The 21,576-nt window shown below is 46.3% G+C and overlaps 1 protein-coding gene across 1 annotated transcript in view; it reads right to left on the bottom strand.

The window, feature by feature from the left end:
- Positions 1-15,237, bottom strand: part of GPRIN3 (GPRIN family member 3) — a 34,624-nt gene extending 19,387 nt beyond the window's left edge. The window contains exon 1 of the mRNA XM_048508852.1: positions 15,110-15,237. The gene's annotated coding sequence lies outside the window, so the exon portion shown is untranslated. The remainder of the gene's footprint in view (positions 1-15,109) is intronic.
- Between the last annotated feature and the right edge of the window lie 6,339 nt (positions 15,238-21,576).

Below are 21,576 nucleotides of genomic sequence, written 5' to 3'. Positions count from 1 at the left end.
AAACTGTGAATTTGTGTCTGCAGAGATGGCATGCCTCTTCTTCACAGATAAAATGTTATAAAATAAATATACAGAGCTGAGAAAAAGACCTTAATCCCATTGGTCTTTTGCAAATCTATGTACACAGAACCAATCCCTTGCATCTGAAGTGCTACATTTCAAGAAGTTTAATAAATAGAAGATTGGTTCTGGTGGGTTTTCCGGGCTGTGTGGCCGTGGTCTGCTGGATCTTGTTCCTAACGTTTTGCCTGCATCTGTTGCTGGCATCTTCAGAGGTGTATCACAGAGGGAAGTCTGTTACACACTGTGTCCAGAGAGAAGGGGATGTTTGGGGTATATACTGTCCATGTCCCAGGGTGGGGAACCAATCAGTAGTGATTGTTTGTAGTGGTATAGATCTGCACAAGGAGCTAAGTGTGAGGAGGGAGGGGAAAGCATTAAAAATAAAAGTGAATCTCCACAAGTCTTGTGGGTATAGTCTGAGGTTTATCACATTTTTGTGTGCATAGCCTGAGGTTTATTTTATTTTATTTATTTAATCACTTTATATCCTGCCCTATCTCCGCAGGGCTTAGGATGGGTCACAACATAAAATCATCATACAGCCCTTAAAACATTTAAAATATAAACAACAATGCAATATTAAAAGCAATAACCCTTCAATGACAAAACAGATGAGAAAAACAGATGGCAGCGGATAATAGAAATAGAAGTCTGCTCCACCCCTGCTCTGGAGGCTGAAAGGAGATGATCTTACTTGACTCGATCTGGCTGGCTAGAAAAAAGCTTGGTGGAACAGCCACGTCTTGTAGGCCCTGCAGAATTGTGGTAGCTCCCGCAGGGCTCTAACATCATTCGGCTATTTGTTCCACCAGGCTGGAGCTAAGGCCGTAAAAGCCCTGACTCTTGTTGAAGCCAGACGGAGATCTCTCAGGCCAGGGATCGCCAGAAGGTTCCCCTCCGACGAACGGTGGGTCTCTGAGGGCAATACGGGGGAGATGTGGTCTCAAAGATATGTAGGTCATATTATTCTCTCCCTGGAGGGAAAAATCTATACTGGCAGCAAACTTGTAAGAGACCCCGTTTGGGAATATTTTAACCAACTTTCTCTACATACAGATAAGGCAGGCATTTGTGCAAAGTGCAAATACCGTAACAAAGAACCACACAGCCTTGTGGCCTAAACTGAACCGGAGATAATCTCGCAACAGTTTCATGATTATCTATGTATTTCTAATAGTACATTCAAACCAGCGATTTTTGATATGACTGTAAAATTAATCTGATTAATTTGCAAAGTCATTTATTTCTGCATCCCTGGCAAGTCCCAGACTACATAGAGTGCCCTATGTTGATTGAGGGCGGTTGCTTTTGCAACTGGCCCCAAGAAGGGGGTGGACAGTATATTGATATCTGTGGTGAGAAAGACGTGGCATTGGCAACCAAGAAAATTCTAGAACAGGCATCAAAAAGGCTGTGACCCACCATGGTAAACACTCTACATACCTTGTATGGTGTCTCATTTGCAGCTGAGCTCTCTAACCCCGCCCCCATCAGTGCCTGCTTAGTACTGTTGACATAGGAGGGTCCTCAAACACTTGGTAGCTACACTAAAGGGCCAATGAGCTGAGTTCAGCTTTGTGGTTCATAAGCTCTGCAGACCTGGGTCAAGGATGAGGTATGTGGGAGAGCCGTTCTGAAAAGTCACACCCAAAATCCCTACCTCACAGATCTGAAACCTTCTTCTTCCCCATTGTTACAAATACTGCAGCCTCATTGTAAAGCGTTCCTACCAGACACTTGGCTATACACAGACGTCATCCTTTACTAATCTCATGGAAAACTCTCTCTCTCTCTCTCTCTCTCTCTCTCTCTGGTTAATATTCCATTTAAAATGCTGTACAGGAAGACTGTAATAGCATGATCTCCAGAATCTTATTGAGCAGAAATCTGTTTTCTGCCAGCATTGAATCTGAGAGGCTTTCAAGATATGATGGATCAACAGTTGAGAAGGCATAATTTCCAATTCTACTCACTGGCTGACCTCACAAGTTAAGTAAGCAGCTACAAATATGCTGGCCAGCGACAATATCTTATGAACAGCACCCTAACCTAACAACTAACTTCCTCCTTGGTTTGAGCAATATGGCACACTCTACACAAAAGTCTGGCTAACCACCTCCCCCACACACCCCCGGTTCAAACCCCATTGGGGTTGCAGGCAATTATCTCAGTAATTTTTATTAACAATCTTACAAGCAGGAATAAAGGGCACCCCATACTGCCAATGGCAGGCTAAGAGGAAATTTGAAACCAGGCCGTGCTGGCCCATTTAAAATCTAACTCTCACAACAGGAAATTATGTGGTAGATGGGTGTTCAGGCTGTACCACTTCTGTTGGCAGCTGGACAGACACAGGAAAGTACTCATCACTTTAAAAAAGTCCTAGATATAAAAAACAAGCATGCCAGAAGGAAACTGTGAAGCTGGAATCCTTTACCCTGATACTTACAGGCAGGTAATTTTTTGTTTTGTATGGAGGAGCATTCAGAAATGTGAGTTTCTTCCTACCGTCTCGAGTAGCAGAGCCCATGACGGTTCTCGAGATTACCTTGAAATTCACACATCCAAAAGCAGAACTTCTCCCGTAACAACCCCCCACCCCCATATGTGGGACCCAACTCACTTTTCCTAACAGGGGATATAATCAGTGGTGGGATCCAAAAATTTTAGTAACAAGTTCCCATGGTGGTGGGATTCAAACTGTGGTGTAGCGCCAATGGCGCTGGGCGTGGCACTACGGGGGCGTGGTCGGGCATTCCGGGGGCGTGGCATTCCTGGGCGGGGCAGTGGCAAGGACGCAGCCGCTGCGCCGGTCCTTGGGCAGGAAACAAATGCATGCAGGCGCAGGCTGCCACGCATGCCGGTGCACCTCCTGCTAGACTGCTTCCAGTTCTGCACACTACTGCTGAGAGGAGGGGCGTAACTAAGGCAAAAATCACGTGGCAAAATCACCAATTAGTAACCCCCACTCAGCACACACGAATAATTAGTAACCTACTCTCGGGAACCTGTGAGAACCTGCTGGATCCCGCCTCTGGATATAATATTCTCTTCTCTTCCTCCAATGCAACCTGGAACCAAGACCTTCGTTCTTTGTCAGGCCAGCCATATTCTGGAATGTGAACCATATAAGGCTTCAGCAAAGTAAAAAAACAAACAAACTGAGAGAAGAGTTTGTAAAAATGCATATGAACAACAGTGTCTGGCTACACAAGTTAAAAGCATTTGCTGAAGCACATATAAAAGCTTTGCTTCTACAGACACTTGAGGAAGCCACATTCACTATTCACTGAAACAGATGGATTAACATTTCTCAGGCTTCCGTAACCAACAGACCTTTTTCACAGGCTTAAAAAAACACACACACACACACCCTCACACTCAAATAGGTTTATTTTTGGGAATGTACAGTAAGAATGTACAAGATGCCTTGCAGAATCAAATCAGAGATCCATTTAGTCCAGCGTTTTCACAGCCATCACAGAATCATAGAGTTGGAAGAGACCCCAAGGGCCATCAAGTCCAACACCCTGCAATACAGGAACACATAATCCTGACAAATAGCCATCCAGCCTCTCTTTAAAAACCTCCAAATAAGAAGTCTCCCAACTTCTTTCTGGGGCCAAAAAAACAGGACCTAGAGAGGGTGAGGTCTCCCTCTTGACTTTGCCTCCTAGCACTACTATTTAGAGGTTTATTGCTTCTTCATGGGGAAGTTCCCTTTAGTCACTACAGTTAGTAGCCACTGACAGATTTAATTTCCATGAACTTGTCTAATCACCACTGGTAGTGAGTTCCAGAATTTAATTACTCATTGAGAAAGCAGTGCTTCCTTTTGCCCAACCTGCATCTATTGCCCAATAAGTTAACTGGCTGTCCTTGTGTTCTAGTATTAAAGGAGAGAGAAAAAGTTAGCTCTTCAACTGTATATAAGCAGTGATCACCTGCACTCAGTGAAGCCTGGCACTAGTGTGGCTCTGAGGCCCCTTCCGCACATGCAGAATAATGCACTTTCAATCCACTTTCACAATTGTTCGCAAGTGGATTTTGCTATTCCGCACAGTAAAATTCAGCTGCAAAGTGCATTGAAAGTGGATTGAAAGTGCATTATTCTGCATGTGCGGAAGGGGCCTGAGCGTTCACGTGATGGGAAAGCAAGATCTGAACCAAGTAGCACCTTAAAAATCAACCAGATTTCCAGGGCACCAGCTTTCAAGGATCAAAAACCTTTTACGGTGCTTCTGGGTTCAAATCTTGCTCCCCTATTGCAGATCAACCTGGCTTTTTTGTGACCATGGAGTTCCTTGGAGGTCTCTTATCCAAATACTACCCTGAGTCGACCTTGCTTAGCTTCTGAGATCTGACAGATAAGGACAGCCTGGGGCTATCCAGGTCAGAGCAGCCATGTGGAAAATCATATAGATATAACTGCAATTTAAAGGGCTTTAACAAAGCTCTTTATGTTGCAGCCACCGGGTGTAATGGGATCTGTGCCTTTAAGGGGGAGGTGATGAGTGGAGTTAAGAGAACCAGGAAAAGTGGAGCCCCCATTGAGACTTCAGCAAGCAGCAGTGGCCCAGGCACTGGGATGCCTCCTTGCATGTAAACAGAAAAGGCAAGGAGACCACACTACAGTCCCAATGCGCAGTTAAGAGCCCCAAGGTAAGAGTGTTCCACGTCTCGTGGGCCAAAGAGTTTTTCAGCAACAGGATTCGGTACAGGGGTCCACTTTTCCTGGTTCTCTTAACTCCACTCATCACCTCCCCCTTAAAGGCACAGATCCCATTACACCTGGTAGCTGCAACATAAAGAGCTTTGTTAAATCCCTTTAAATGCACTGGAAATCTTCAAGCACCAGCTGGACAAACACTTTCAAGGGGTGTTTTAGGCTGATCCTGCATTGAGCAGGGGGTTGGACTAGATGACCTCTACGGTTACTTCCAACTCTACAATGATATAACTCTGGCCCCTTCTGCACATGCAGAATAATGCATATTCAATCCACTTTCACAATTGTTTGAAAGTGGATTTTGCTAGTCTGCACAGTAAAATCCAGCTTCAAAGTGGATTGAAAGTGGATCATTCATGTTCAGACGAGCCTCTGAAGGGCCTGTTATCACTGAGTACAATTGTTGTAGATGGTCACTGTGCTTAGCTTGTATAATTCTGAGTTTTGCATCGTCATGTCAAACCATATGATTTGCATTGCAAAAAATGGGCCTTTTGACCCATTGCGTACAATTATGACCCTCTGCAAGCATGCCATATATATCTCAAATGTTGCAGACTGAGCATTCACGTCAGGGATCTTGATGAAATGGGCTCTAGTCTACAAAAGCTCATGCCATGATCTGATAGTCTTCAAGGTGCCACCAGAATCTTTTTTGTTCTTGAAGGCAAGTAATTATTTGAGTATCTGCTCCAGGAACAACTTACACAGTGGTGTATTATGCACCCTTTCTGGGCGCCGATGGCAAGAAAACAAGACCAGAGCAGAACGCCATGCAAACAGGCAGTGGTCAGTGGATACTTTGGATTTTTCACGAGCTTAAGTTACATAGCAGTCAGATATTTTTCAACGCGCCCTTTTGATCACTGACTTTGGAAAGGGGGGGGGGGAAAGAACTTGGCTTTGAATTCAGCCCAAGGCATTTACGCCACTGAAATATTACTATTCTTGTTTGGCAGAGTCTTGGCCTGACTGTTCGGAACGCTAAATCTGGTGGATTTCCAGATTCGCAGACGACAGCAATGCAAGCTGTTTTACCTACGGAGTGCCTGGAGGACACTGAGTTTTGCAGATTTAATAAGTAACTAAATAGCGGTTATTAGAATACCAGTCATAACAAGTCTTTGTTTCAGGAAAACAGTTGTAGAGTTTGAAATCCAGAAAACAACTTTAAAAGGAAATATATTTATAGATGCGCACATTAGGGTGATACCTGACTGATTTTTTTTTTCAAGGATAGAGTATTTAAGGGGTCTTCAACCTTTTTGAGCCCGTGGGCACCTTTGAAATTCTGACACAGGATGGTGGATGCAAGCATAAACTGTTCACCATAAGAGGTGGAGCCAGCCACAAAATGGCTGTCCCAAGAGGTGGAGCCAGCCACAAAATGTGGGGGAGAGAGATTTGATTTGAAATTTAATTTATATACTGCCCTCTCTGGAGGGCTCAGGGCAGTGTACAACATTTTGCCACCTCTTACTCCCTCCCTCCCCTTGCATGCCACCCCAACTTCCCCTCCCTCTCCCTCTGCAAGGGTGGGAGGGCCTCGTCCAGATGCTGGGGCCCCTCCCCCTCCCTTGCATGCCACCCCTTACTCCCTCCCTCCCCTTCCCTTGCATGCCACCCCTCCCTCCCCTCCCTCTGCTCCAGGCTCTATGGGGGGTCCCATATAACTCTAGCAGTAACTCACAAACATTTTAGGAAAAAGCTGCATTTTAACAAGATGCCTTTTAAAATGAATATATTGTTCAAAAACATTATCTGGCTTGAGTCATATGAAGATCTTTTTACTGTGGCAGCAGCTGCTACCAAAACAATGTGTTAGAAATATGTACAGCACGTCAGATCTCCTGCGGCCAAACAGAAACCCTGCTGGGCAAAAGCCCCACCTGGCCTCACCCACTTCCTTAAAAAGCTTGACAGGTGCCAACAACAGTGCCAGTGGGCCCCGTGCCACCCGAGGGCTCCTTGCAGGGGATCCACTCACTGCCTGCTCAAAAGTGTTCTCTGCAAGGTAATTTTAAGAAGATAGCATGGAGTTTCACTGATTTTTTTTTAAAAAAACCTTATTTCTTATTTCATATTTCTTTAGGCAAAATATTTCTTTATGTAGATGCTAATACCCATCTGGCAATATCGACATTCAATTTCTGTGCTGTTCTTTTAAAAACTTGTCACACACAGATGAAAGGGATTCAGAGATCTTCCCATTGTGCATAGGTTGTCCTTTACTGTCTATATAAGGAACCCTAAAGAAGCAGGGCTGGATGACACCCAACACCCGTCTAATCTAGCCTGTGCCCCCAAAGCAGCATCTCTGATCAACTTTCCAGCTGGTCTATATGACAGAACAGAGTTTATGGTGGTTGGATTTTTACAGTATTGCAAACAGAAAATAGCAAGGTCAACAGCTTACTGGCTTATATCTTACCACTCTATTCAACTAGGTTTCAAGCTTTACTGCAGCCCAAGAAATCGTCCTCCAATAGAAGAGTGGGGAGACCGAGGCTGGGCAAGGCTGAAGCATGAAAATACAACGCAAATACCTTCTCTGCATATTTTAGCTTCATTTATTATATCTGCTTGCGATGGGCCCCTGGCTCAGCCTGAAGATGACGTCAGGACCAAGAATATAATGTTACCAGCGTCTTATTCTTGCATAAAAATCAGGCATGTTCTAGATAAATGATCCCTTACCCAAATTTTCAGGCTGCTGCCCCCTTGGCTCTCAGGCCACATCCCTAGTGCCCCCACCCCAAATAAGCACACAGCTCTTTCTTGGTATTAGGTCTACTGCAAATTCAAAACAACGTCTAACACTGTAAACACAGGTATGCATTTCACAAACAAAACATGTCCTTGTAAGAGTAAACCAATTTACTGAGCTACTTTAGCAATATGAAAGGGAAGAGAGAGAGAGACAGAGAGAGAGGGCCTTTCCCCACTTACCTTAAGCCCCGCGCTACTTGAGGAGAGTAGCGTGGGGTCCCCCGGCACTCCCCATGACAGGGACGCCGACAGCGCAGCTGCCTCGACGCTGCCGCGCCCCCTCAGCGCGCAGCATCCCAGGCGCTCTTCTTAACGGCGCCTTCTTAACGGCGCTCGCGCCTGGGATGCCGCACACTGAGAGCAGCACGCGGCATAGGGGGGATCAGGGTGAGTGGGGAAACGCCCAGAGAGTGTGTTCTGGCTGCTCCTCAGATAATTAAACATTCAACAGCCCCCCAGCCTCCTGTTAGGGATCTGGGTGATTCAGAAGCCCACCATTCACAGTGGCCCTTCCTTGGCTTAGATAGGGAGTGTTTGGCCTAGAGGGAGTGCATCCCTTTCTATGGGGGAAGGGTGGGACAGCCACACAGGCCCGACCCTGCAGGGGTTGGTGGGCGGGTGTGCCAAGCCCGCCTCCCTCTGCTCCTGCCCAGCCAGCCAGTTGCCACAGGCCCAGTCCACCACAGAAGCCTGGACTAAGAATCTTGCCTACCCCAGTAGCCAGCCCGTGCCTTGCACCTTCCTCACAGTCGCCATCAAAATGGCATAGAAGAAGAAGAGTTTGGATTTATATCCCCCCCTTTCTCTCCTGTAGGAGACTCAAAGGGGCTTACAATCTCCTTGCCCTTTCCCCCCTCACAACAAACACCCCGGGAGGTAGGTGGGGCTGAGAGCTTCGAGAAGCTGTGACTAGCCCAAGGTCACCCAGCTGGCGTGTGTGGGAGTGTACAGGCTAATCTGAATTCCCCAGATAAGCCTCCACAGCTCAGGCGGCAGAGCTGGGAATCAAACCCGGTTCCTCCAGATTAGATACATGAGCTCTTAACCTCCTACGCCACTGCATAGGCTTAGCAGCTCCCTGTAAGAAAAATTCAGTCCACGCACCCAGCCACCCACCTCAGGAGCTGCTCCGCAGGGCTGGGGGCAGCGACCTCATCTCCTCCCCCTGCCAATCAGGGGGCCTTTCCCGCACCACCATCCCGCCCCGGTTCCACATGCACCAGTCAGCAACAGTGCCTGGAGGAAGCACACAACAATGCTTCTCAGGGTAGGGTGGTTGCAGCTAGATCTGGGCTGTAGCATCAGGGTTCTGCTCCAAGAACCTTTCACCCACCAGCTGGCCCAGGAAACCCCTAGTGCTGCAAAATTCCTCACCACCACCCCTTGATACTTCCATGCCCCCAGGGGACCGGTAACACCCACTTTGGGAATCCCTATTTTAGATTCTCCAAGATTTGAATGCAAATCTAATTACTGATGTTCAACATATACTTAAAAAAGAGAGCGGCCTCAAATGAATGGCTGGTAAGGATTTCTAACATGAAGAAAAAGGAAGTGTCACATCCCACTCCACCCCCTTGCCCTTTGACCTATATCTTGGGGACACAACTTTTGAAGAGATCTGGAGAAAGCAGCCAAAATTAGAACCTGCTTTTCAACTTGCAGCCACCAGCTTCCGGAACAGATTCAAAGAGAAGTCTCAAAGAGAAGTTTCTATCAGCACCCGAGAGGGAAGAAAATACATTATATGCGAAGTCTCTTCATATCTGGCAGGCTTAATGAGATCAAATAGATGGAAATTGCTGCCAGGATCTAGATTTTCAACCAAGGCTAATTAACCCCCCAGATAAAAACATGTAGGAAAATGTAGTAATTCCTCTCTTATTTGGACTCCTTTAAACAAGGACCTTGGAAGTATGCTGGGGCTGAAAGTTACCTCAGCAGACTGTTACTAGAACAATCTCTCAAAAACCAAAATATAGAGACACTGCAGAGCTGGCCTACAAAATGTCAGGGTACTGCTGTGTTCTGAAGCATGTTGTTGACGTTGAGTAGTATACTCCTGAGATAAAAAGACTGAGGAAAGAATCAAGAGAAGGATTTTTTTTAAACACAGAAGAGTTGTGTTAGGATTTCACAAGGGCCTGGAGCTCTTGCATCCAAATATTAGCCAGGGCTGAGAGTGTGTGACTGACCCAAGGTCATCAATGGCACAAGTGGAGATTTGAACCTGGGTTTTGCCAGGTCCTAGACCACAGGTGTCAAACTCGCGGCCCTCCAGATGTTATGGACTACAGTTCCCACCATCCCCTGCCAGCATCATGCTCATGCATCATGCTGGCAGGGGATGATGGGAACTGTAGTCCATAACATCTGGAGGGCCACGAGTTTGACACCTGTGTCCTAGACCGACGTCTTCACCACTACACCACGTTGGCTCTCCCTATATCATAGGAGTTTATCTTAATTAAAAACAAAAACATATGTGTGCAAATGTTATCTAAGGTACTAAGAAGTCACACAAGGCTCATTATCGCCCAGAATCATAATTTTAAATGCATACACTCCCTGTAGCTTCTCCTTCAGTGTAAAAGGTACATTGCTGACCAATATCCCTTCAACGCCCTTTGTGGTATTACTCCAACTTGCAAAAATGCAAAAGGCAACTAATATTCTTCTGTTTCGGTTTACAGTTTGGTTTCTGCTCGGGCACACCTATGCTTTGCTATGTCTTTTTTTTTTATATTCCTATCCTTATTCATTCACTACCACCCATCAGCAGAGAACAGCGATTGGATCCTTCACCAGTTCACATGACCCAAATCAGCATGTGGAGGTTCAGCAAAGCAGCTGTATTTTTCTTCCTCACAGCCAGCTCTTTTACAACCCGCTGCTGAAAGCAAGCTGAACCACAGGCTGAATGCATAGTAGTTACCTCAGGATGAATTCACCACAAACTAAAATCTTCCTAATTAAATCAGCTGATTTGTTAAAATCAGTTGATTTTAAAAAAACATTTCTTTACTTCATTTTTATCCCCCTTTTCTCCCCAGTGGGAACCCATGGTAGTTCATAGCATCATTTTCCTCTCTTCCATTTTATTTTCACAAAATCCTGCTAGATAGGAGACCGTGGGACTGCTCCAAGGTCACCCCACAAAATTCTATGGCAGAATGAGGATTCAAACCCAGGTCTCCAAGATCATAGTCCAACGCTCTAACCTTTACACCATCCTGGCTCTGCCATGCCATTTAGGTCATATCAATTAATCCCCAAAGCTCTCAGTCAAGTTCCTGATCTATCTTTTAGGCTGGCCTTATACAGGAGTGCGCTTGCATGCCATCTGAGAATTTCAGCATTATACTGTCATGACTCCAGTGTTCAATAAACTGTGCCAGACTGGCATGAGCATGTCTGCATAAAATCACAAAAGACTGACCTACACCAATGTAATGAAAGGGCTTCTGATTTAAAGAAATTCAGTTCACGGACATGTCTGTACGCGGGAAGAGATGCCCGTTTCCCATAGGAAAAAAAGCTTTGCGCATACAAAACCAACAAGAACAAAGTTTGACCCTTCATTGTCACTGATAGTATAATCCTAACTAAAATTATACCATTCTAAGTCCATTGAAACGCAGCTCAAATTCACTATGATTAGTACTACAATTTTCCTTCCTCATCTCTAGTTTAAGAGACCCTATCTTTAATAGAGGATTTTTCAGACATGTTTCCCACTATGCAGTCCACCAAGTCATCTGTGTTTGTATACAGTCCAAAGTCCCTCTTCCCCATATAGGCAGAAACATCTCAAAGCCACGGAAGGGGTTATAACGAATAAAATGCCACGCCCCTTCCGTAGTCTTCTGTGGACATCATGGAAGTGCAGGAAGGGCATGGAGTTACTACAGCGCAGCGATAGAGTAATTCCTGTCTTTTCACTTCCAGCCATTTATACCTTCTAACCACAGCAATAGGGTCTGAACTATACCCTGTTCAGGATAAAGATGGCAGGAGATTTGTGAATTTATCCACTATTTCCTGCACCGTAATTCTTGAATGCTCTGCCTGGGTCCTAGTGCCAACCTGGTTCTGTCCCCAAAGTGCTAGGATCCAAGCAGAACATTCTAGAACAGAGATGGTCCAGGAAATGGCGGATGAATTCACAAACCTATTGCCACCTTTATTATTATTATTTATTAATTTTGAATACCGCCCACCCCCGAAGGGCTCTGGGTGGTTTACATCATATAGGTAGAGCACAAGTTAAAACATCAGTAATTTACAATAGAAACTTATGGCTCTATTAAGATTAAAACAACTAAAAATCCCCATAAAACACAGCTTTCTAAGATACAGTGCCTTGTGTCCAGTCATTAACCCCTCCCCCCAGAGGGGGCGGTAGGTCCCTCAGATGTTATGGGACCACCAAAAGGGGAACCACCGAACAGGATATAGCCCTGATCACCTCTGCTCTCAGCCAGGGAAGCCCACCACCTACCCAGCAACTTCAGGAGCTTAATATCTGCCCGCAAAACATCTGGAGGGCCACAGCCGCAGCAAATAGTTTGGGAAGCGATGCCCAAGAATTATGCACCAGTTTGCACAGCATAACTGGTAGACTATTTGGGAGCCATGGTGGAATTCAATGTGGGGAGGGGGAGAGATCACAAGTGAGCATGTCTTTCTTCACTGTTCATGGATTTGGTACTGGGTGGACCAAAAGGAAAGCTCACAATTTCATTATTATGAATTATTATAATAGCTCTTTTTAAGGCACAGATGGCACAATCTTCCCAAGGGGTTTTCCCCTACCTACACATGGTGGGAGTTTCCCAGACACTGATGTTCCTGTCTACAGCCCCTCTGTGAGAGCCCAGAGTTGAACTTGCAGCAGGCTTGTGTGCGTATAAGGGACTGAGAAACTTGTTTTATCGTATTCCATCACACCACACTTTGCTCCGATAAGCCCTCCCTCCACAAAAATATCTATTTGTTCTCCTGGCTAACCTTGAGAGTTTGTTTATAATTATGAAATTCAACTGCTTCTCCCAAGGTCACCCAAATATGTTTCAGAGTTCAGTGGGAACACCGGAATCCCTAAGCAAACCCAACACCTCTACTTAGGACACAGCCACAGGATTCCAGAGTTTAATGTAGGTGCTCGACAGACCAGTCTGAGAACTGATAAACATTACATACATGGCAAAAAAAAAAAAAGACCCGTAGGGTGGCATGGGGAATAAACTACTGGGATATCACGTTTCTGGTCGTCTCTCCACTGTTTCACTCTCTTCCCTGTTTCCTGGTACCAAATTCAACCAAAGCACCCCCATAAAGATGGAAACTAAGAAAAGCACTCATTAAAATTTGGGACTTTTAGCAAAAAGACGTCACTAGACTACAGCCCCCCCCCCCCCCCCGAGGCGGCTGTCTTATTTCCCCCATCACCTGTGCTGAGGAAGGGTTTCTATGCTGTGACAGTAGTGTTGCTATGGTAATGACTCTTCTCCACTGGATGGCAGGAAAAAAAAAAGGAAACCACATACACTGCAGCAAAAAAGACAAAGGGCTCAATCCAAAATAAAGTTCTCCTACCCCTGTTGTTACATAGCTCCATATGTTTCAATGGGGCACGTACAGACAAATGTCCCCTGGAATTGAGCCCAAATGGTACGCATCCTTTACTATCATAGCCCCAAAACAGGTCAAGATGTTACCCCCTCAAAACACCCCCCCCCCAAAAAAAAACCCCTCTCTTTCCTCCATTCATGTTTTTATTTTCTTAAAGACAAATCTCCAGAAATCTGCATTCGCAGACGGGTTTTTTTTTTTCAAAACCCACCAGCAAATAGAGATGAAATCAACAAACAATAAGATAAGGCCCTCCCTGCGTGTATTATTGGCATTGCTGAGGTTTGCTGGTAACAAGAAAGCTTTTGAAACAGGAAGAGGAAACGCGACCTGTTTGTTTACAGATAAAGAAGGAAAAAAACTTTTTGCTCTTAAGTCAACGGAACAAAATTTTCTCGATCTGATAATTTTCTAAATTCAGTTGTTTGGGTCGTGGAGAAATGGGGAAATTTTTTTACTGAAGGAATTCTGCTGTAGGAACAAGTTCTTTCATGGTCCCTTTGGTGCAGATTGAACATTGCCATGTACCAGCTGAAATGCTGGCGTTTCCCTACTGATAACTTGGTATCTACCAATAATTACCGGTATGCTGCATTCACACCAAGGCAAATGAAAGTTAACCCTTCTTAAAACCACTCAGCTAGAAGCTTGAACCCATATCCTATTTTTTACTTCCTTCCTCACCAACGAATGTAGCAAAGCAGTGATATGTACAGCAGAATAGTTTTTTTAAAGCACATGCTGCCACTGACTCAAGCAATTTACCCCTAGTCAGAACAGTAATCTATCGAGTGTTTCCACACATTACGTACATGGCTCTTGTCTGCATTTCATCCTCACAACAATCCTGTGTGGTAGGTCTGACAGGAAGTGTGGCCCAAGGTCATCCGATGAGCTTCATGGCATGGCCAGGTTCTAAACCAGGTCCTCTGACCACTATACAACACTGCCTCTCGTTTAAAACTGCATAACCAAAAACAGCATGAAAGCAAGTCGGCAGATCCTGAAGTCTGCAGAATGTCCGTTGCACAAACAAATCCTACAGAGGAGCTCTTAAAGGCCTCACCCTGACCTTGCATTGCGGGGGAGGAGGGCAGAATTCCCGTAGTGGTCTGCTTCGGAATAAGTCACTCAGCCCATAAATAGTTTGCAGACCCGTCCCACATCTGGGTCTCAGCCCAATCCGTTTAATTCCTTGCTCTGTCCTGAGGCCGCTGGCCATCATAAATCTCCTGCAGGACCTAACAATTCCTTCTAAGGGAAAATAACCCCAGAAGGCAGCATAGATTTTGGGGGGAAGCAAAATAAACAAACAAACAAAAAATGGGCCAGGGAGGAGGAGACGACATGACTGGTCTAACTTCCAGCTGAAGCCCATTACATCCGGCAAACAGGTCAGAAAAAAAGGCCACCATCCACCCCCCCTGCACAAGATCCCTTGGGGAGCCGAGGGGACCAGAAGACGCAGTTTGCCCGGTGTGTGGAGCAACCTTCACGACGCGCATCTCCCTTCCCCTTCCCAGTTGCCATCTGCAAACACGCGTCTGCAAAACCCCTTTTCACACGTCTCTGGCCAGCCCCGGGCGCGAAGGCCATGCAAGGAACCCACTTCCTTGCCAAGCCCGCCCATCCCATGCAGTCGGTGGGGCCATTCAAAAACAAGCAGCTGTCCCATGTTGGGGGGGGGGGGGGGACGTGGGTAAACAATAACATTGCGGGCGTCTCTTTTTGCCCGCGGACTGCCCACCAGGCTGTTCCTATTTCCCCCACCACACACCCCAGCCTAGCCCGGTCATGCACCGCTTGCCTGCCTGCCCGGCTGCAGGCAGGCAAGCAAGCAAGCAAGCAAGCAAGCAAGCGCGGAGACCCACCGCCTGCCTGCCTGCCTGCCAGCCCTGCCCTTCCCCGCCTCACCTCCGACAGCTGCAAGCTCAGGCGGGATGACCTTGGCTTGCCAGCCCGGGAAAAGCAGCCGCTCCTCTTCGCCTCTCCTGCAAGCAGCCCCTCAGAGCCCGAGCCAGGAGCAGCCTGAAGCCCCCTTGCGCTGCCAGGAAGAGCCGCCGGGCGGGGGATTGCAGGCAGGCAGGCAGGCAGGCAGGCTACTCCGGCTCTGGCTGCCGTGGCTCCCTCCCTCCCAGCCAGCGTCGTCGGGGGCGGCGCAGGTGCCTCCCGGGGGCGTTTCTGCCCGTGCTGGGTGGCGCCTTCCACCTCTTGCAGCGCCCCGCTCGCTCCCTTGCCGGGCGCGCCAGAGGAACGCACCGCCACTGGAACCAGGCGGAGCAGCTTTTCAGCGCGGGGAGCGACGCCTGGCCGGAGCCACAGCTGTGAAGAAGGCTGCCCGGGAACTCCAACGGGGCACAACTAGAGAGAGGCTCCTCACGTCTCCCGGAAGCGTTCGATCGCTGCTGGAACCAGGACCGGATCTGTATATTTTTTTTGAAGGGGAACAAAAGTGAAGGGCTTGAATGCTTATAGTGTTTATATATTTTTAATTATTGTATTGCTTTTATATGCTTTTACTTGTAAGCAACTCTGAGTCCTTCGGGAGATTGGTGGGGTAAAAAAAAAAAGACACCTCCCACCATCAACAACTCTTTTAAACCACAGAAAAAGTGGGAGAAGGGTTTGGATTTATACCCCGCTTTTTTCAACCGCTGGGAGCCTCCCAGCGGCTTACCGTCCCCTCTTCTTCCCACAACAGACACCTTGTAGAATATTTAGCTATGGAATATTAAAATCTTCATTCTTATAGGAAACTGGCGTTCAGACTAAGATTTTATTTCTAGCATCACGTTTTTGATGGACACCTTTAGAACAGATCAAAGAATCAAAGAACCCAGTGGGCCTTTCCCCACTTTTCCCTCGGCCGCCGTCGCTGCGTGCAATTCCCAGCGCGCGGCATCCCTGGCGTGTGCCCGGGCGCCCCACAACCCCGCACTCTGCGCGGGGTCATCAAAAGGCGCCCTTTGCAAGAGTGCCAGGGATGCCTCTCGCTGAGGGGGCGCGACAGCGGCAGCGTCGGGGTGGCTGCGCTGTCGCCGCCCCTTTCGTGGGGAGTGCCGGGGACCCCATGCTACTCTCCTCAAGTAGCACGGGGCTTAAGGTAAGTGGGGAAAGGCCCACTGAGTATTTGAATGTGAACAATGTATGCATTTGCATGAAAGGTGTACCGTGACCCATAAGCAGGCAGACTGCATGAACTGAAGAATTGGGTATTGATCCATGAAACAACCAAGAAAACCCGATAGCCTTTTGTTTTGGAAGGACTGGTTTATACTGTTTATACTATTTATATATATGCCCCTACTTGCTTGTAAAGTTTTTCGTGTATGCTTTGAGCACTTTAGATTAAATGCTTCAATATTTATGCACTCAGGGAAGTGTTTGGGGATTGCCTAGGGACCACTATTTGCTTTTTGTTGTATGATTTTGGTCCTTGGCGGACCTGCCGTCTGTCTTGGTTATCTAGTTGAGGACAGCCAGACATTTTTGGGGCCAGGAACCATCAACAGTTTATTTGCAGAAAACCGTATTCTTTGGGCGGCACACAGAGAGGCAGTCTTGCAAATGCCCAGACTATTCAGGGCTATAAATGTTAATACCAAAACTTTGAACCTGACTTGATATTCCACTTGGCATCAGTGCAGCTGACAGAGCACCAATGGGATATGTGCTCTTCATGGTGTCCCTGTAAGGACATTCTGTAAGGATGCATTCTGGGCAGCCCCACATAGAGTGAGTTGCAGTGGTCTTTTCTGGAGGTGACTGTTGCATAGAAGAAGAAGAAGAAGAAGAAGAAGAAGAAGAAGAAGAAGAAGAAGAAGAAGAAGAAGAAGAAGAAGAAGAAGAAGAAGAAGAAGAAGAAGAAGAAGAAGAAGAAGAAGAAGAAGAAGAAGAAGAAGAAGAAGAAGAAGAAGAAGAAGAAGAAGAAGAAGAAGAAGAAGAAGAAGAAGAAGAAGAAGAAGAAGAAGAAGAAGAAGAAGAAGAGGAGTTGCTTTCCTGTCAGGAGACTCAAAGGGGCTTCCAAACTCCTTTTCCTTTCCCCCTCATAACAAACACACTGTGGCCAGGTTAGAAGCTGAACTGAAATGTATGCAGAGCCTATCCATTCCTGCAGGAAACTCTAAAGAGGTTCTGCAGCCGCTCTCTCAACCACCTTACCTAGAAACAAAAGATGTGGAGGGCAACCAAAATGGTAAAAGGTCTGGAATCCATGCCCTATGAGGAGAGTCTTAGAGAGCGGGGTATGTTTAGTTTGGTGAAGAGAAGGTTAGGAGGTGACATGACAGCCATGTTTAGATATTTGAATGGAGCAAGCTTGTGTTGGTGAGGGAGCAAGCTTGTTTTCTGTGGCTCCAGAGACTAGGACCAGGAGTAATGGGTTCAAAGTGAAGGAAAAGAGATTTCACCTAAACATCAGGAAAAAACTTCCTGACAGTAAGGGCTGTTCAACAATGGCATGCACTACTCCCGAGTATGGTGGAGTCTCCTTTTTTGGCCATCTGTCAGGAGTGCTTTGATTATGTGTTCCTGAATTGCAGAGGGTTGGACTTGATGGCCCTTGGGGTCTCTTCCAACTCTATGATTTATGATTCTATGTGATACTGGGTGGTAGTTGGATGGGTCAACTCCACCCCCTTGTTTTGGATATTGATACAGAATTTCATGCCTTTATTATTGTGCAGATTTTACATCTAGAACTCGGATGCAGTGCCTAACCTAGATTGAATAGCACTGTCCAAACTTCACGTCATAAATTTTGTTCCATTGCTTTATCACATGTCACTGCAGCTGAATAACGGTGAATAATTTCTTTGCATTCTAACATATCCCCGCCTGATTTGTTCTGTTAAAACTATGCAATGCCCTACTTCAGCATCTAGTGAATTTGCCGAATTTTACTTTACTTGCATTGAAATCTCCCCCTTCCCCCAATCTGCAGTGAATTTGCCTTCCTGATATTAATGGAAAGAACTACTTATTTATAGATCTGTGAGTTTCCGGTGTAGCCTGTAAGGTCCCTGATCTACCTGGCTGAGAATCTGCATCTTCGCCCCTTCATTCTACAGCTTTTCTGAATCATGAACATGAAAAGCCTATTAAACAGCGTGCCGTCAGAATTCTATTTATATCACAACAGCATCTATAAACATCAGACTCTATTTATGTAGTAATGTCTGCTTCAGGATTTAGTAACGTAGACAAATTTAACAGAGTAATATCTATGATGATAATTATCTTCTGTTGATTCAGAAACATTACAACAAGTTTCCCGCAGAGCACGTTTATCCTTGCAGTCTGATCTTCTTGGTCTTGGAAGTACGTTTGAAACTTGGTTGTTTTTTTGTCCTGTTTTTTCTCCAAGGGTGTTCAGGGTGGTATACATAGTTTCTCCTCTGCCACTTACCTTCACAATGATCCCATGAGGTAAGTTAGAATGAGAGTGTTTGACTGGCTTAAGAGAAACCCAGCTAGTTCTCTAGGGGAAGGGATTTGAATTGGGGTCTTCCCCGATTCCCCCTACAGATCCTGGAAGGGTGGAACAGGCATTGCTTCAAACTGTGATGTCACTTCATGTATGAACCTGGCAGTGACATCACTGTGTTGGCTTTTCGGCTCTGGCTCCAGTCTGGTGGAACAGTCTGGCTCAGAGGTCTGCAACCTGTGGCTCTCCAGATGTTCATGGACTACAAATCCCATCAACCCCTGCCAGCATGGCCAATTGCCATGCTGGCAGGGGCTGATGGGAACTGTAGTCCACGAACATCTGGAGAACCGCAGGTTGCAGACTCTGGCTAGTGAGATCCCTGTGGGATCTCATGCAGTTCTCTGGGCCTGTAAGACAGAGTTGTTCCAGCATGTGAAAGGTTGAGGGCAGAGGTTGGACCCAACCAGTTCTCCCCACTTCTCTAGAAGTGGTTACTAATTTTTTCTGAGTGTCGAGATGGGGTTACTAAAGCAACCTCCCTGCCCAATAGGGACTGGAGGTGCGTGTGTGCGGCGGCGCCACTGTTTGAATCCCACCACCATCGGAACCTGTTATTAACATTTTTGGATCCCACCACTGGTTGAGGGAGCCATGGTAGTGATACCATCTGGCCTCCCACTTCCCTTTCCACCTTGTTGTGTTCAGTGAGTGGTCAACCTTCACAGGACTGGTGGCCATAGAAGATGGAGCCAGCCACAAATGGTTCCTACAGCTGAGCTTTAGTAACACCGTGTAGATCCTTGTGCTGTGGTGGCAGCTTCTGCCAAAGCAACATATTTAAAAAATCTGCACTGTCAATCAAATCTCCAATAGCCAATCAGAAGCCTTCCTATGCAAAAGCCCCACCTGGCTCTAACCGCTTCTTAAAACCACTTGGGGAGAGCCAGAAAAGGTGTTGTCATGGTGCTGAAGGGCACCATGTTGGGACCCTGCTCTAAGTACTATACAACACTATTTCTCTTCTCCCCCCCCCCCCCCAAGCGGGCATGGTGTCAGCTACAGTCATGCTGCCAAGCTTGCCCTGGTTATAGCCAAATCTGAATAATCTCCAATGTGTAATTGCCTGCCAAGTATACATAGGACTGAAACCACCCGGCACATATATTGTAAAGCTTTTTTGGTAATCCCTCTTGAGTTCTTGGAAGTTGGGTTGAGAATTGTGGCCAGGTAGTTGTCTCTTCCCAGAGCCGGAGATCGAAGGAAGTGGATATGTCCTGCCAAACTTCCAACTTTCATTTGTGAATGCCAATATTTCCCTGCAGAATTGGAATTTGGGGGGGGGATGGGAACTCAGAATTGTCCTCTTTGTGCAGATCTGTAATAGTAGCTGTCACTACTGTGCTGGAACGTACAAGGGACTGGTCATGCATTATGAACTCCTCAAGTTCTCCAACGTATCCAGTGGGTAGACATGATCTAGGAATTCTGTGCTTGGAACTTAATTCTCAAGTGCATGGTCAATTTCATTTAGGACTGTGATATATGGTGAGAGGGAAACTAAGCCCCTCTACTGCATTCCTGGCCTGAAAAAGGCAAGGGAATTGCCTCTGGCACCACTGCTACTGCAAAATATTTCATGTAGCCATCAGTACATATTCCCCAATGGCAAATGCTGGCACTCTGGAGCCATTTTATGTCAAGGAAATGGCACCTGGCAGAGGGGCTTAAGCTCCCTGTCTCATGTAGGTGTAAAGGCAGGTGTACTCTAATCTGGAGAACTGGGTTTGATTCCCCGCTCTGCCACTTGAGCTGAGGAGGCTTATCTGGTGAACCTGATTAGCTTGTGCACTCCCAACACATGCCAGCTGGGTGACCTTGGGCTAGTCACAGTTCTTTGGAGCTGTCTCAGCCCCACCCACCCCACAGGGTGTTTGTTGTGGTGGGGGGGAGGGAAAGGAGATTGTAAGCCCCTTTGAGTCTCCTTATGGATGAAAGGGGTGATATAAATCTAACTTCTTCATTATCCTCATCGTGGAATTAAATTCCAAGCATGGAATGGTATGCTCCACTCCCATACCTGCAACAGCATATGTGGGACACAAGGACTTTGTAAGGTGAATTGGCCCTAATTTTTTTAAACTAGGCAGACAAAAGTTTCCATGTTGTTTGCTAAACGTAATATTTCAGACCATCTCATGATCTTGAGCTGAGAGTCTTTGCTAAGAAACCAAGCCCATCGGAAGCTTAAAACAGATCTGAAATGATTTGCCAGAAAATAGAAGTAGGTAGATTGTGAAGTAATGTCCAATTTGGATGTTGTGGGTCTCCCAGGTTGTGTGGCTGTGGTCTGACAGTTTTGTTCCTAAGGTTTTACCCATGTCTATGGCTGGCATCTGCCGAGGCATAACACAATGAGACATGACACAGAGAGAAACACATCTTACCGTGACATGCCTCTGAAGATGCCAGCCATAGATGCTGGCAAAATGTTAGGAGCAAAAACTACCAGACCACAGCCACAGAGAACATCTCAGCAACATGTAACTTGGAGCCACACAGCCCAGAAAATGCAAAACAGCCAGTTGATTCCAGTCTGGAAAGCCTTCAACAATACAACATCCAAATTGTTAGGCTATTTCTTGTTCAAAGACGGGGCTCTGGAGACAGGTATCACAAAAGTGGCTGTGTAACCCCAGGACAAACATTAGAGCCTTAAGGAACCTTAAGAACCTGAAACTCAGAAGGATGTTTATAAAATTGTTGTCATTATCAAGAACATTTTTATATCACCCTTTCTCCAAGGAACTTGGGGCAATCTACACCTTTTCCCGTCTCTCACAACAATCTTCTTAGGTAGGCTGGCTGAGATGGGCTTCTATGACAGAGAGAGGATTTGTATCTGGTTTTTCCAGAAGAGTGGACACTAACCACTACACCACACTGTCTTCTGTCT

Source organism: Sphaerodactylus townsendi, linkage group LG10 (assembly GCF_021028975.2).
Source record: "Sphaerodactylus townsendi isolate TG3544 linkage group LG10, MPM_Stown_v2.3, whole genome shotgun sequence".
NCBI lineage: Eukaryota > Metazoa > Chordata > Lepidosauria > Squamata > Sphaerodactylidae > Sphaerodactylus > Sphaerodactylus townsendi.
Note: the sequence above shows the minus strand (reverse complement) of the source record. Positions and strands in the feature narration are given on the sequence as shown.